This window comes from Lutra lutra, chromosome 15, assembly GCF_902655055.1.
Source record: "Lutra lutra chromosome 15, mLutLut1.2, whole genome shotgun sequence".
NCBI lineage: Eukaryota > Metazoa > Chordata > Mammalia > Carnivora > Mustelidae > Lutra > Lutra lutra.
In genome coordinates, this window is record NC_062292.1 from 37,125,171 (window position 1) to 37,138,822 (window position 13,652).

The following is a 13,652-nucleotide window of genomic DNA, read 5'->3' on the forward strand; positions in this document are numbered from 1 at the left end:
GAGAGGGAATGGTAATTGGAGATGCAGTTTCTCGAGACAGCTCCAGATACTTAGTATGTCTCATAGATCCTAGGAGCCTATCATTGATCCAGCTCTTGATTTCAAAAGCAGGTGATCACAAGTTCTGCAATACCCAATAAATCTTCCTTGAGACCTTTACTGAGAACATGATGATGCTAGGAATCATTGAAATAGTAAAATATAAACATATCTCTCTCCTCTAAGTGATGATTTAGGAGAGAAGCTAGGCAATGTAAGTCTTGCAAGCATTATTCCCATTTAATATACTTAACCTACGTATCAAGTAGAATTTGTCATTAATTCCATTTTGCAGCTGAAGAACCAGTGGCTCCTACAAGTTTATTTACTTGGCCAAGGCCATACTGCTAGTGAATGGCAGAATTGGGACTAGAATCCAGTGGTCACCTCGGCATTCTGAGCTCTTAGCTTCCCTGTAGTGATTCCCTGGAAATGATACAGTGGAAGACCCTTAACACACTGTTCACAGTAAAATAAACATATGAGTTGAATGAATCAATAATTCTTCCTCTTGACTTTTGAAATATATCCCCTTAAATTTGTGAGAAAAGAATCACTTAAACTATATATATATATAGTTTAAGTTTAAGTTATAGTTTAAGTTTTTATATATATATATAGTTTAATGTATAATCTATATATATATAGTTTATACATTAAACTATATATATATATAGTTTAAGTGATAAACTATATATGTTTTATAAAAGTGGTGCCTTGCTCTCCTATCAGGGCTGTGACATTTATACCGTTTGTCTAATGTCCTACACTCTTTATTTCCTTCTGGATGAGCACATGGGACAGGATGAGTATTAGAGCAAGGTTCAGGAAGTGACATTTACTTCAGCTTCCTGAGCTTGTAGATATTCCCCTTTCCATGAAGTTGCAATGAATTTGCTATTACTCTCCCTGTTGTTTTCTTCTACATTCCACAATTTGCAAAATTGGTTCTCACGTACTTTAATAATTCAGGAATTATTTTAATTTGAATTATTTTCATTTTAATAATTTTAATAATTCAGGAAGGTCAATAATTTTTTGCTTTTGATGTATTAAGAAATAATTTTATTGGAGAAAGAGTTTCCTATAGTCAATTTCTGGGGGCTGCTTAAATAACGAGAACACCCTGTAATAACTCTCTATGCAACTTTGACATATGAATCTGATGTGAAGGAGTTTAAAAAAACTATCAAAATAAAGCAACCATGAATCAGAAAAGTCATTTATGGCTATATTTCACTAGTCTTTCATACATTTTCAGGTAAATTGAATATTTTTCTATGTAAATGTCATATTTAGACTAATTTAAAAGTAATTATTTTAATCCATCTTCAAAGCACATAGTATGTAAATAACACATGGTTTGATGGAACTATTATTAAAGTTATTTTAAATAACTTCAGTGACTTTGGGGTACTATCCAGTCTTCTAGAGCTTTCAGCAATTATTAAGTGACTGAATCTGAATAGAGTCATTTTTAAAAATACTTTCTTTTTAATCTGTCTCAAGTATAAAGAACAAATAGAATCTATGAAGATATGGTCTGATTTATCCAGTCTTAATGCCATTATCAAGAAAGACTTGAGTTTGCTCAATGAGTCACAGAAGGTTATGCTACATGTGTGGAGAATTTAAAAGTTTGGTATTCACTGTGCTAGTTAATATCATTGCAACAAACAGCATGTTGTACATTGCCTACATAATTATTAGAGAAAAAGATTTATTTGCTTCTTCATAAATATTTCATTGGCTTATAATAAAATAGTTTCTACTTCATGAAGGTCACTCACTATTCCCTAAATACTATAACAGAATTAATTTTAGCTTCTATTTTTTTTTTTAAGATTTTTATTTATTTATTTGACAGAGAGAGATCACAAGCAGGCAGAGAGGCAGGTAGAGGGAGAGGAGGAAAGCAGGCTCCCCGCTGAGCAGAGAGCCCGATGCGGGGCTCGATCCCAAGACCCTGAGATCATGACCTGAGCCAAAGGCAGCGGCTTAACCCACTGAGCCACCCAGGCGCCCTAGTTTCTATTTTTTGAAACTTATCTAAGGTAAATCAGATTTTTCTGAAGAATTGCAGGCTCCATGACCAGGGTGAAGCCCCACACACAGCTCCATCTCACGACCCTGAGATCATGGTGGCTGAGCTGAAATCAAGAGTCAGATGCTTAACCGACTGAGCTACCCAGGTACTCTGTTCTTTTTTCATTTTTTGGTGATTTTCAAAAATTACCATTAATGGTATTAAAATACCATATTTTGAAATTCAAGTGGACAAGAAAAATCAGTCTTTAGTTATCTTTTAAATGTTATAGCTAATTTCAAATAAATAAATGAAATCTTTTAAAAAAAGAAAAAAAGGCGGTGCCTGGGTGGCTCAGTCATTTAAGCGGCTACCTTTCGCTCAGGTCATGATCCCAGTGTGCTGGGATGGAGCCCCCCATTATGCTCCCTGCTTCATGGGGAGCCTGCTTCTCCCTCTGTCTGCCATTCCCCTGCTTGTGCTCTCTGCTCTCTCATTCTGTCAAATAAATAAATAAAATCTTTAAAAAAAATGTTACTGCCTGTTTATCAGGAAATCTGAGATGTCCAATTTTTTTCATTGAGAAAATGAAAATAAACGTGTAACTCTTTCCCATTCACACCATCTCTGTTCATTCCAGGTTCAGCTTTGTGATCTATACTTACATTGAACTTTGTATTTATATTCTATGGCATCAAAATTTGGAATTATTATGTTGATTCATTTTTTTATTAACTTATAATGTATTATTTGTTTCAGGGGTACAGGTCTGTGAATCATCAGGCTTACACATTTCACAGCACTCACCATAGCACATACCCTCACCAATGTCCATAACACAGCCACCCTATCCCTATCCCCCCACCCCCAGGCACATTTTTCTTCCCCTACCCCCCACAACCCCCTGCCCCACCTCTCAAATTGATTCATTTCTTTTTTTTACCTATTATACTATAATCATGTAGATTATACTACATAACTCTATGAACCATGGGTGTTTTGCTAACTTATGTATCCTGAACCAGTGGGAGGGAACCACATAACAGGGTAGTCATTCATGGAATAGTTACTAAATAGATACATTAATGAAGGAATTTTTGTAACATAAAGAATTGAATGGGCGCCTGGGTGGCTCAGTGGGTTAAGCCGCTGCCTTTGGCTCAGGTCATGATCTCAGGGTCCTGGGATCGAGTCCCACATCAGGCTCTCTGCTCAGCGGGAAGCCTGCTTCCCTCTCTCTCTCTCTCTGCCTGCCTCTCTGTCTACTTGTGATCTCTCTCTGTCAAATAAATAAATAAAATCTTTAAAAAAAAAAAAAAGAATTGAATGTAAGAACTGAACGCTTCCCTTTTCATGACATTTCTGCATTATTTTAAAAATTCTTACATTGTTTAACTTTTTTATAATAGACTTTATTATTTTAGAATAATTATAAGTTCACAGAAATATTGAGAGGATGGTACAGAGCAGTCCTTATATCCCACACCCAATATCCCTTATTCTTAAGATTTTACATCTGTGTCATTGATTTGTAGCAATTAATGAACCAATACTGATACATCATTAACTAAAGTCCATGGTTTATTCAGATTTCCCCAGATTTTACAGAATATCTTTTTTCTATCCAGTATCCCATTCAGGATACCACATTACATTTAGTTGTCCTGTATCCTTAGGTTCCTCCTGGCAGTGGCAGTTCCTTAGGCCTTTGGTTTTGATGACCTTGACAATTTTAGGGAGTACTGATTAGGTATTTTACAGGATCTTCCAGTATTCGAATTTATTTGATGTTCTTCTCATGGTAAGACTAGAGATCTCAGTCATTGAAAGGAAGACCACAGAGGTAAGGTATCATTCCCATTACATCATATCAAGGATACATATGATCAACATGATTTGACCACTGGTGTTGACCTCAGTCACCTGGGAGGTGGTATTTGTCTGTATTCCTTTCTTGGAAAGGAAGTCACAATGCTCAGCCTACACCTATTGAGTGGGGGAGTTATATCCCCACTTTTGGAGGGAGGAATATCTACATAAATTATTTGGGATTCTTCTGCATGAGAGATTTGAGTCTTCTTGTCCATTTATTAATTTATTCAAGTATTTATTGATATCAGCATAGACACATGGTTATTTATTTTATACTCTGGGCTATAATCTAATACTACTCTATTTTGTTACTCAAATTGTTCCAGCTTTGGCCACTCAGAGTTCTTTCAGTTGGCTCCTTGTTCTCTTTTAACTTACCCCCCGTCAATGTGAGGGTTTTTTTTTTTTTTTTTTTTTTTTTAACTTTGAAAACTATCTTACTTTCTGGGTCTACAAGATGTTCTAGACTTATCTTGCATATTTCTTGCCCCAGCCCTAGCCTAGGCCCTCATTCCAACAGGCCCTGGTTCCCTTGTACTATGTAAGGACCTATTTAGCCAGAGAGATTCCATCTGGTTAATCAGTGGTTTTGTTGTTTATGCAGTGAAACTTAAACTGAGCCTGCCTCCCCCCACCCAAGGGACTTACTTAAAAGCAAGTCCGGGAAACCAGTGCCAGGTAACAAAGCTCAAGGGCGGGTCAGGCCAGGTGGAGACATCCCATCAGTGGGGTGCGCATACTGTCTCCCTAGCTACCAAGGAGTGTGGGCCCCACCTTTTGGGTGCCAATTCTGACCAAGGTGATAGGCTAGTTCAAATAGCTACTATGGGGTGAATTGTAATTCAATTGGCCACCCGTGTATGACCTAGCATGACTGTGCAGGTTTCTCTGTGTGTTGCAATCTCATTGGCCACCTGTGTGTGGCCAGGCTCAACCACATGGCCTTTGCTCTACAAAAGTTAGTCTGTAAGGCAGGGAGGGGTCACCCTCTCTGTAAAAGGTGGCCCCAACCGGTTGGTTTGATTCTGGATGCTTGGCGTGGAAATAAAACTTTGCTTGACCTTCACTTTGTATCAGTCTTGCTCCTTTGATTAAGGACCCAACATACTAGAGAACAGCAAACCAAACCAAGATCTAAATGTAAGGTATACTTGTTGCTACTGGGGTGTCATTTGTTTTAGGCCACCTCAGTTGACAGAACATAGAAATAAATGTGTGTATGTTAATGTGTGTGTGTGTGTGTGTGTGTGTGTAGACAATATGTTCATTGGTACATACTGAGCTAAATATGCATTAATACTAATACCTCTAACTTTATTATCACATGGATTAAATAGTTCTAGCTTCCTCCCCCTGCTTCTCTGTAAATTCCCACTCCAATAGTGAGAAACTTGGTTCCTACCATCTGTCATCCATTTACTTATTGAATTCAGTAAATATAGTTTAAAAAGTATATAAAATATACAGCAGCATCAAATTATTTATCCATAATCCTGTAGAAATAACTTTATGTGTTTGAGTAGAGCACTTACGTGCATTTCCTTTCATCTTTAATCTAAACACTCTGCCTGTTTCTAATGCTACTTAAGCCAATGCTTTTTCCCTCATTCCCTTCTGTGTGATTGTTATATACATTTATAATACAGTTAGATTGTTGTGTCACAGTCAACATCCCTTCCTGGAATACTCTTTCAAAATGATTTTTGAAATTTGCATACAATAAGGTTCTCCCATTGTGCCCTAAAGTTCTGTAGGTTTTGACAACATGATACATTACAATATTATACAGAATAGTTTTACTACATTAAAAGTTCCCTGTGCTTTACTTTTTTTGACCCTCCTTTCCTGCCTCAACCCCCAGGGAACCATGGATCATTTTATTGCCTGTAGAGTTTTGTCTTCTACAGGATGCCATATAATTGGAATTGTAAAATAAGGCTAGCTTCTTTCAAGTTGCAGTACTTTAAGGTCCTTCATGTCTTTTGTCATTTGACTCATTTCTTTTTATCACTGAATAATACTCTATTGTATGTACCAGTTTGTTCATTCCTTTACCTATCAAAAATTATCTTGGTTTCTTCTGGCTTTTGCCTATGGTATCAGTTTCCTTAGGCAGCTATGGCAAAATATCATAAACTGGGTGGCTTAAACAACAGACCTTTATTCTCCCATAGTTCTGGAGTCTAGAAGTCTGAAACCAAGGCGTCAGGAGGGCCATCCTCCCTCTAAGACTCTTGTATAAAATACCTGCCTCTTCTTAGTGTCTGGTGGTGGTCTTCAGTCTGTGGCATTCCTTGGTTTTCGTCTGCACCACTTCAATCTCTAATCTTCTGGTGTTCTCCCACTGTCTATCTTGTCTTCTTATAAAAACATCAGACATTAAAAAAAAAAAAGACATCAGTCATTGGGTGAGGACAAATCTTACTAACCTCGCCTTCACTTGATTCCATCTACAAAGACTTTGTTTACAGATTTAAGTACTAGGAGTTAGGATTTCAACTTGTCTTTTTTTTTTAATTAAATTAATTAATTAATTTGATAGACAGAGATCACAAGTAGGCAGAGAGGCAGGCAGAGGGAGAGGAGGAAGCAGGCTTCCCGCTGAGCAGAGAGCCTGATGTGGGGCTTGATCCCAAGACCCTGGGATCATGACCTGAGCCAAAGGCAGAGGCTTAACCCACTGAGCCACTCAGGCACCCCTTCAACTTATCTTCTTGTGAGAGGGGTGCCTGGGTGGCTCAGTGGGTTAAGCATCTGCCTTCAGGGCAGGTCATGATCCCAAAGTTCTGGGACTGAGTCCCACATTGGGCTCTCCCCTCAGCAGTCCCTTCTCCCTCCACCCTTCCCCCCAGCTCACATGCACGCACACACATGCTCTCTCTCTCAAATGGGTAAATAAAATCTTTTTTAAAAAATTTATCTTCTTGGGGCACCTGAGTGGCTCAGTGTGTGAAAGCCTCTGCCTTCGGCTCAGGTCAAGATCCCAGGGTCCTGGGATTGAGTTCCGAATCAGGCTCTTTGCTCAGTGGGGAGTCTGCTTCCTCCTCTCTCTCTCCCTGCTGCTCTGCCTACTTGTGATCGCTCTCTGTCAAATAAATAAATAAAGATCTTAAAAATATATATAGATCTTCTTGGGAGACAATTCAGCCTATAGTATCTACTCCGAATGAAACTCTGATATATGATGAAACTGCTTGATTAATATTGCTTTTGTTGGTAAGTTAACTTCATGTGCATACTGAATTATAAAAGGATTTTAAAACATGGTAACTGGCCAATACAGTATGCTCCTATTTTGCTCCTATTTTTCATCTTTCATTACACTATCCCCACCTTTTACACATTCAACCTTCTGGAACGCTCAGAAATTTTCTCCTTCATAGATTTGCCCTATGAAATTAATCAGTGTCTGATTAATATTGAGAGTTGGCACTAGAAGTGGTTATAAATGTGTTTCCATATTTACTTGGGACAAATAGTTTAGCTCTTTACCTAAATAAATGTTCATTATCATTACTTGAAGCTGCTTTTCTTTCAGAAACTGTATTTGTTACTTGGGGCACCAAACTATTACTAGGTCTTTCATTATCAATTAAAACACTGATTATAAATTACTGTGGTGCATTATTTGTTATATTTATTAATATGCCATTATCTGTTCTCCTCTTATGTTTTTGCCATACAAGTGAAATTAGAGAAGGAAAGTAACTCGGTCATCTAGCACTAGATCCTGTTTGTTGGTATTGTTAATACTTTTTAATCAATCTTCTAGAGTTTCTTTCACAATTTAATAAAAAGCAGTGATTTTTCCAAAGTTTTACAGCAGTATGTTATGTAGGTTGTCCTATATTCCCTAGCTTTTCCTTTGTAAAGAACAAAGGTCTATTAAATGTAAAATTCAAGCCAATAATAACAGTAAGGGACCCAGAATAAGAGAAGACACTGTGGTAGGAATGGGTAGGAATATTTAGAGCTGAATGGTTTTAGTTTCTTGGTTCCAGAGGGAAATCAAGGTAAGATTAGTTGTCCCTAGCCTCAAGATAGGATAATTAATAAATGCTAAAAGTTTTCTATTCAATCACTTCGTTTATTCCAAGATTTCTACTCTGTCCTTATGGCTGATACTGTTCTAGGCTTTGAGGATGCAGTAGTCAACAAAGAGACCATAATCCTTGCTATTGTTAAGTTTATATTTTAATGGGGTGAGAAAAAGAAAAACCAAGTAAATAAGCACAATATGTAATTGTGAGGGGGCAATAGTGCTTTGGAGAAAAGCAAAAGATGAGAGAAAGAAAGCAGATGAGATATGAGGGTATCTGGGTGAATAGTATTTTGGCAAAGAAAATAGCAAGTATAAATGTCCTGAGGCAGGCATGTGCCTATAGTGTTTGAGCTATTGCAAGGTGTTCAACATAGCTGGAGTAAATTAAGCAAAATAGAGCAAAGTAGTAGGAGAGGTATCAGTTACCTGTGTCTACTCTTACAGTGATCTTACACAGTAGCTATTATGAAGCCGATTAAGACAACTAAGGCCAAGACAGTTCATGTAAAATATTTACTACACAGTTATGAGGTGATAAAATTAAGATTTAAACTCAGGTCTGTCAGGTTCTAAGCCTCATACTAGCTCATAAAAACCAAAAGGTAAACATTCAGGAATTTTGCATGTCTGTTATTAAACCACTCTAGTTTGCAATGGTGGAAGTAATTGCATCACAGAAATTTTGGCAAACACAACAAATCAGGAGGTTTTTTTAAAAATTACTATTCCTAGATAATTAAGTATCTATTTCACCTTTAAAACTTTTCCAAATTAAAATGTTTACAGTTTCAACTGCTATCGTACTCTTGTGACTAATTTCCAGAGAGACAGGAATTGCTCGTCTCTAACCCAGATTACTCTCACTGTAGTCTTTTTGGTTCTTTACATAATTGTCCTGATAATTCCTAATGAATAGTTCTTTTCTCTAAATTCAAAATTCTTTGACCCTTTAAAATAAGCCTGCTTTAGGCAAATTAGTGAGAGCAGGCGGCTAACGAGGTTGCGTTTACGGTTCAATCTCAGGACAGTTCAGTCTGCTTCACGCAGAGACCAAGTCTGTTAAACAAGCAATGGTCTGTCCAGTCAGTGTCAGATTTGTAGTTTTGAGCACAAGGAAAGAGAATGAAAACTCTTAGCAAATGGAGAATCATTACTGGAAAAATCAACGTAAGTTAGCAGCAATAGGTAGATGAATTTTTGTGATTTCTTACCTTTCTATAATTTTAGCTATTTTTCCTTCGAAATGTAGATAAAGAGCAATTATTTATATTTTTAAATATGTAGAGCCGGGACATTCAGATTCAGGCCCTAGTCCATCATTAGTTAGTTACCTGTCCGTAAATGCATCACTTCAGCTCACAGGTCTCTAATTTTCCTCACTAGTCAGATGAGGGGGTATCATTACCAAGTTTTCTTCAAGATCTACATTTCATGACTCCTTGATTATTTTAAATAATTGAGTCACAGAGCTTCATAAGTAAAGGGTATTTCTAGTAATCTCACCCTGTATGAACTACCTTTCACTAGGTTATGTTGCAGCAACAAACAAACTCAACATTTGAATGGTTTAAAACAAAGGTCTATATTGTGTTTCCACAGTACACTTCAACTACAACTCTACTTCATGTGTCTTTTTCATTTGGGGACCTAAATGGAAGGCATGGTCCCTTTCCAGAAAATGGTATTTTTTATGGCAGAAGGAAAAAAGCAATGGTAGAGCCATGTAAAGGCTCTTAAATCTTTAGCTCATATATGACTTACATCACTTTGGCTCACATTTCATTGTCCAAAGCAGGTCAGGTAGCTAAGCCTGATGTCACTGGACAAGGGAAGTACTGAGGCAGAAAGTATTTGAAACAAATAATATAGCTTGCTCCATTTTTTCTGTCATTTCCAACTTCTAAGAAGATATTTCTAAACAAGTTAATTTAAGTAACCATGAATATTCAAAATGAATGAATAATAAAGTGAATAATAAAAATTTAAAAGACACTGACAAACATTTCAACAAATATTAAGCAGTTAATATGAGTAAGGTATTGACTATTAAAAAATACCATTATTCTCCAGGCATATCAGTACTTTATGTGGAGCAGACAGATAATGTTCACACATTATCTAAGAGAATATCACACTCTGAGATATTGCCAGAGGTCTGTGCACTGATTTGGGCATTCCTTCCAGATGTAGCGATAGAAAATTTAGTCCAAAAAGGTCCAACTCATCTTGTGATATGAAGAAATGTTTTCGGTAAGGAAATATAATCAAACTTGCTTTGAAATCATTGGCCCTAATAAAATTATACTTCAACGTTAATTTCAGATCAAAGTTAGGGAACAGCGTATCTAGTTTGTAGGTTATAAATTCCTACTTCTCTTTATCTTCTTTTTTTTTAAGATTTTATTTATTTGGGAGAGAGCTTGAGCAGCGGTGGGGAGGGGCAGAGGAAGAGGGAGAAAGCAGGTTTCCCCACTGAGCAGGGAGCCCCAGGACACCTGGCTTAATCCCAGGACTCTGGGATTATGACCTGAGTTGAATTCAGCTCAGTTCTGACACTATTTACCTGGGGTCAGAGCAAACCCACCAGACCACCAGACCACCCACTCCCACCTTCCCCACTTCATGTATCCAATTACAAGTCCAGGTTTCCGCTCATTTACTTCTGACAGACTAACTATAAATCAGAGGCTCCCACAACCATTTTCTCAGGCCTGTTAAATTACTAGAGTGATTCACAGAACTCAGAAAAAGTCAGTTTATTTACCCGATTATGGACGTATTGTAAAAGGATATAGCTCTGGAAGAGTAAGATGGAAGAGATGCATAGGGCAAAGGATGTCAAGTGGAAAAGGGTGCAGAGTATTTGTGCCCTCTCCAGACATCTCCACGTGTTCATCAACCCCGAAGCTCTCCAAACTCCCTCAGTTTTTTTCTTTAATCATTACATAGTCATGATTGATTAAATCACTGACCATTGGTGATTAACTCAACCTCCACTTCTTTCCCCCTCCCTAGAGATCAGGTGATGGGGCTGAAACTTCAACCACCTAATTACAGGGTCGGTTCCCCTGGCAACCAGCCCCCACCCTGTGGCTATCTAGGGGCTTTCCAAAAATCAGCTAATTAACAAATAGTGGTGTGCCTAGAGGGCTCACCACTAACAAGACACTCTTTTCACCTTTATCTCTCTGGAACTGTTTCAGGAACTAAGGACAAAAGACTGAATATCATAAAAATGATGCTTCGATGGCTCTTAGGAAATTACAAGAGTTTCAGGAGCTGTGTGCCAGGAACTATGGGATGAAGAGTTGTATCACAGTTATATCACAACCTCTATCAGAGGTTGGTTAAAAGAAAGAAAGAAAGAAAGAAAGAAAGAGAGAAAGAAAGAAAGAAAGAAAGAAAAGCTTTACATTTTAGGTATCAGTGCCTAAAAATTACATCAAACGCACTATTGCAAGAAGCTATTGTTAAGAGATAAATTGAAGCAAATGCATTTTAAGTTTATTTGAGCAAAAAAATATCTCTGAATCAGGCGGTGCCAAGTGGGACAGGGTTAGGAGCATTTCCCTGACAAAGAGCTAAGGGAAGGGCTGTTACAGAGAGCTGGCGGAAGCAAAATGAGGCAATTATTTTGCCAATACTTAAGCTCCTGCTTTTATTTAGGAAAGCCTGATTGACTGTTTGTGATTGGTTGTCCTTAGGTTTTGATTTCTTAACCTTGAGGCATTACAGGTATAGGTCTTGGTTTGTTTACAAGGCTTGCGAACACAGTAGGGCCATCTCAGTGTAGTGGCCTCCATGTTTAATTAATACTTTCTGGACTAAAAGCCTTAAGAAAAGTCTCTTCAATCTACCTCTTACATTATTGACGTATCTCTACATTTTCTCCTAAGCTAATCATGAGATAATTAAAGAACTATTTTCTCTATTTATAAACTTAAGTAATTATAGAAATAAATAGAAATGTTCTTCTCCTAACTAACCTCATTATATCTAATTTATTTTGCCTCCTGGATTCCTTTATGCAACTCTCTATGGAGAACTGAAAACAGGGTATGTATGCGCATTTAATTTTCTGCTCAGCAGCAGCAGCTAGCTGACTAGCTGTTGGAACTGCTTGAGGTTCTGAACTAAGCCCTAGAAATAAGGGAAAGTGTACATAAACTTGATGCTTCCTCTAGACTTGGAAGAGCGAGAAGAGAGGCAGATGTGTCCATGTCGAGGTACTTGCTGGGTCCGTGGTCAAAGGAGCAAGACTGATACAAAGCAAAGGTCAAGCAAAGCTTTATTTCCGTGCCAAGCATCCAGAATCAAACCGACCATTACAGAGAGGACGACCCCTCCCAGCCTCACAGACTAACTTTTATAGAGCAAAGGCCATGTGGTTGGGCCTGGCCACACACAGGAAACTCCACAGTGATGCTAGGCGACCAATTGAATTACAATTTACCCTAGTAGACATTTGAACCAGCCTATCACCTAGTTCAGATTTGGTGCCCAAAAAGGTGCCCAAAGGTCGGGGCCCATGCTCCTTGGTAGTATGTGCACAGTATGTGCCCCCACTGATTGAATACCTCCACCTGGCCTGACCCACCCTTGCATTTGGACTTTGTTACGTGGGACTGGTTTCCCAGACTTGCTTTGAAATAAGTTCCCCTGGGGCGGGGGGCAAGGTCAATTCAAGTTTTACAACAAAATGGCAGTTCAACCGGGGTGGGACTGCTCTGGCTGAACAGGCCCTTACAAGACAACTCTGCCTCCAAACTTTTGGCTTTATTAAATTAAATTTTTAAAACATTTATTTTAAAACAATGTAAATATAACTGGCAATCATAAATCAGAAAACATAATCTAGAGAGGGAGATGCAAGGGGAATAGCATCAATTAAGCCTATAAGTAGGTTCCACTTATGAGTAATGAACTACTGCTTAAGTCATTAGAAAGAAAGGTATTAAATAAAAATTATTTATCATGCATTAATGTGGAATGTTGGGATATGGGAGCGAACAATCAAGAAAGAATTCTGAGCCATTTTTGGTGTGAAAAAGGTGGTTTTATTACAGTACAAGGACAGGACCTGTGGACAGAAAGAGCTGCACTGGGAACGTAAGGAAGGGCTGATTATATACTTTCAAGGTGGGAGGGGGTTGGAGATAGTGTGAGTCTCTAAGGAATTTGGGAGCAAGGTTTCCAGGACCTCAAGGAGCTAGCTATTGATAGGATAAGGTCATTTATACTCTCTAGTAAGACTTTAGTCATGAGACCCTTCAGATGTGTATTGGTGTGTCAAATGCTTGGAGGATGGTTTCTGACTTATATCTTGGGGGGGGGCAGAAATAAAGTTTTCAAAAGGATTTTTATTTATTTATTTATTTATTTATTTATTTATTTATTAAAGATTTTTATTTATTTATTTGACAGACAGAGACCACAAGTAGACAGAGAGAGAGGAGGAAGCAGGCTCCCCACTGAGTAGAGAGCCCGATGTGGGGCTCGATCCCAGGACCCTGAGATCTTTAACTCACTGAGCCACCCAGGTGCCCCTCAAAAGGATTTTTAGATGTTAAAGTAGACTTACAGGATCCTGGAGGTGGGGCTAATGTCAAGCTAAGGTTGCCTTTTGAGCTTTGCAAAGTATTAACATTGTAGCAGTTGAGTTCCCCGGGGGAA

The 13,652-nt window shown here is 38.0% G+C and overlaps 1 long non-coding RNA gene across 1 annotated transcript; it reads right to left on the reverse strand.

Annotated features, from left to right (window-relative positions):
• Positions 1 to 925: 925 nt before the first annotated feature.
• LOC125086048 (uncharacterized) lies at positions 926 to 12,721 on the reverse strand. Its single transcript, XR_007123084.1, has 3 exons — positions 12,382 to 12,721; positions 5,238 to 5,243; positions 926 to 936 (listed from the first exon to the last, which is right to left on the reverse strand). It is a non-coding gene; the product is annotated as an uncharacterized LOC125086048 (long non-coding RNA).
• Positions 12,722 to 13,652: the final 931 nt, after the last annotated feature.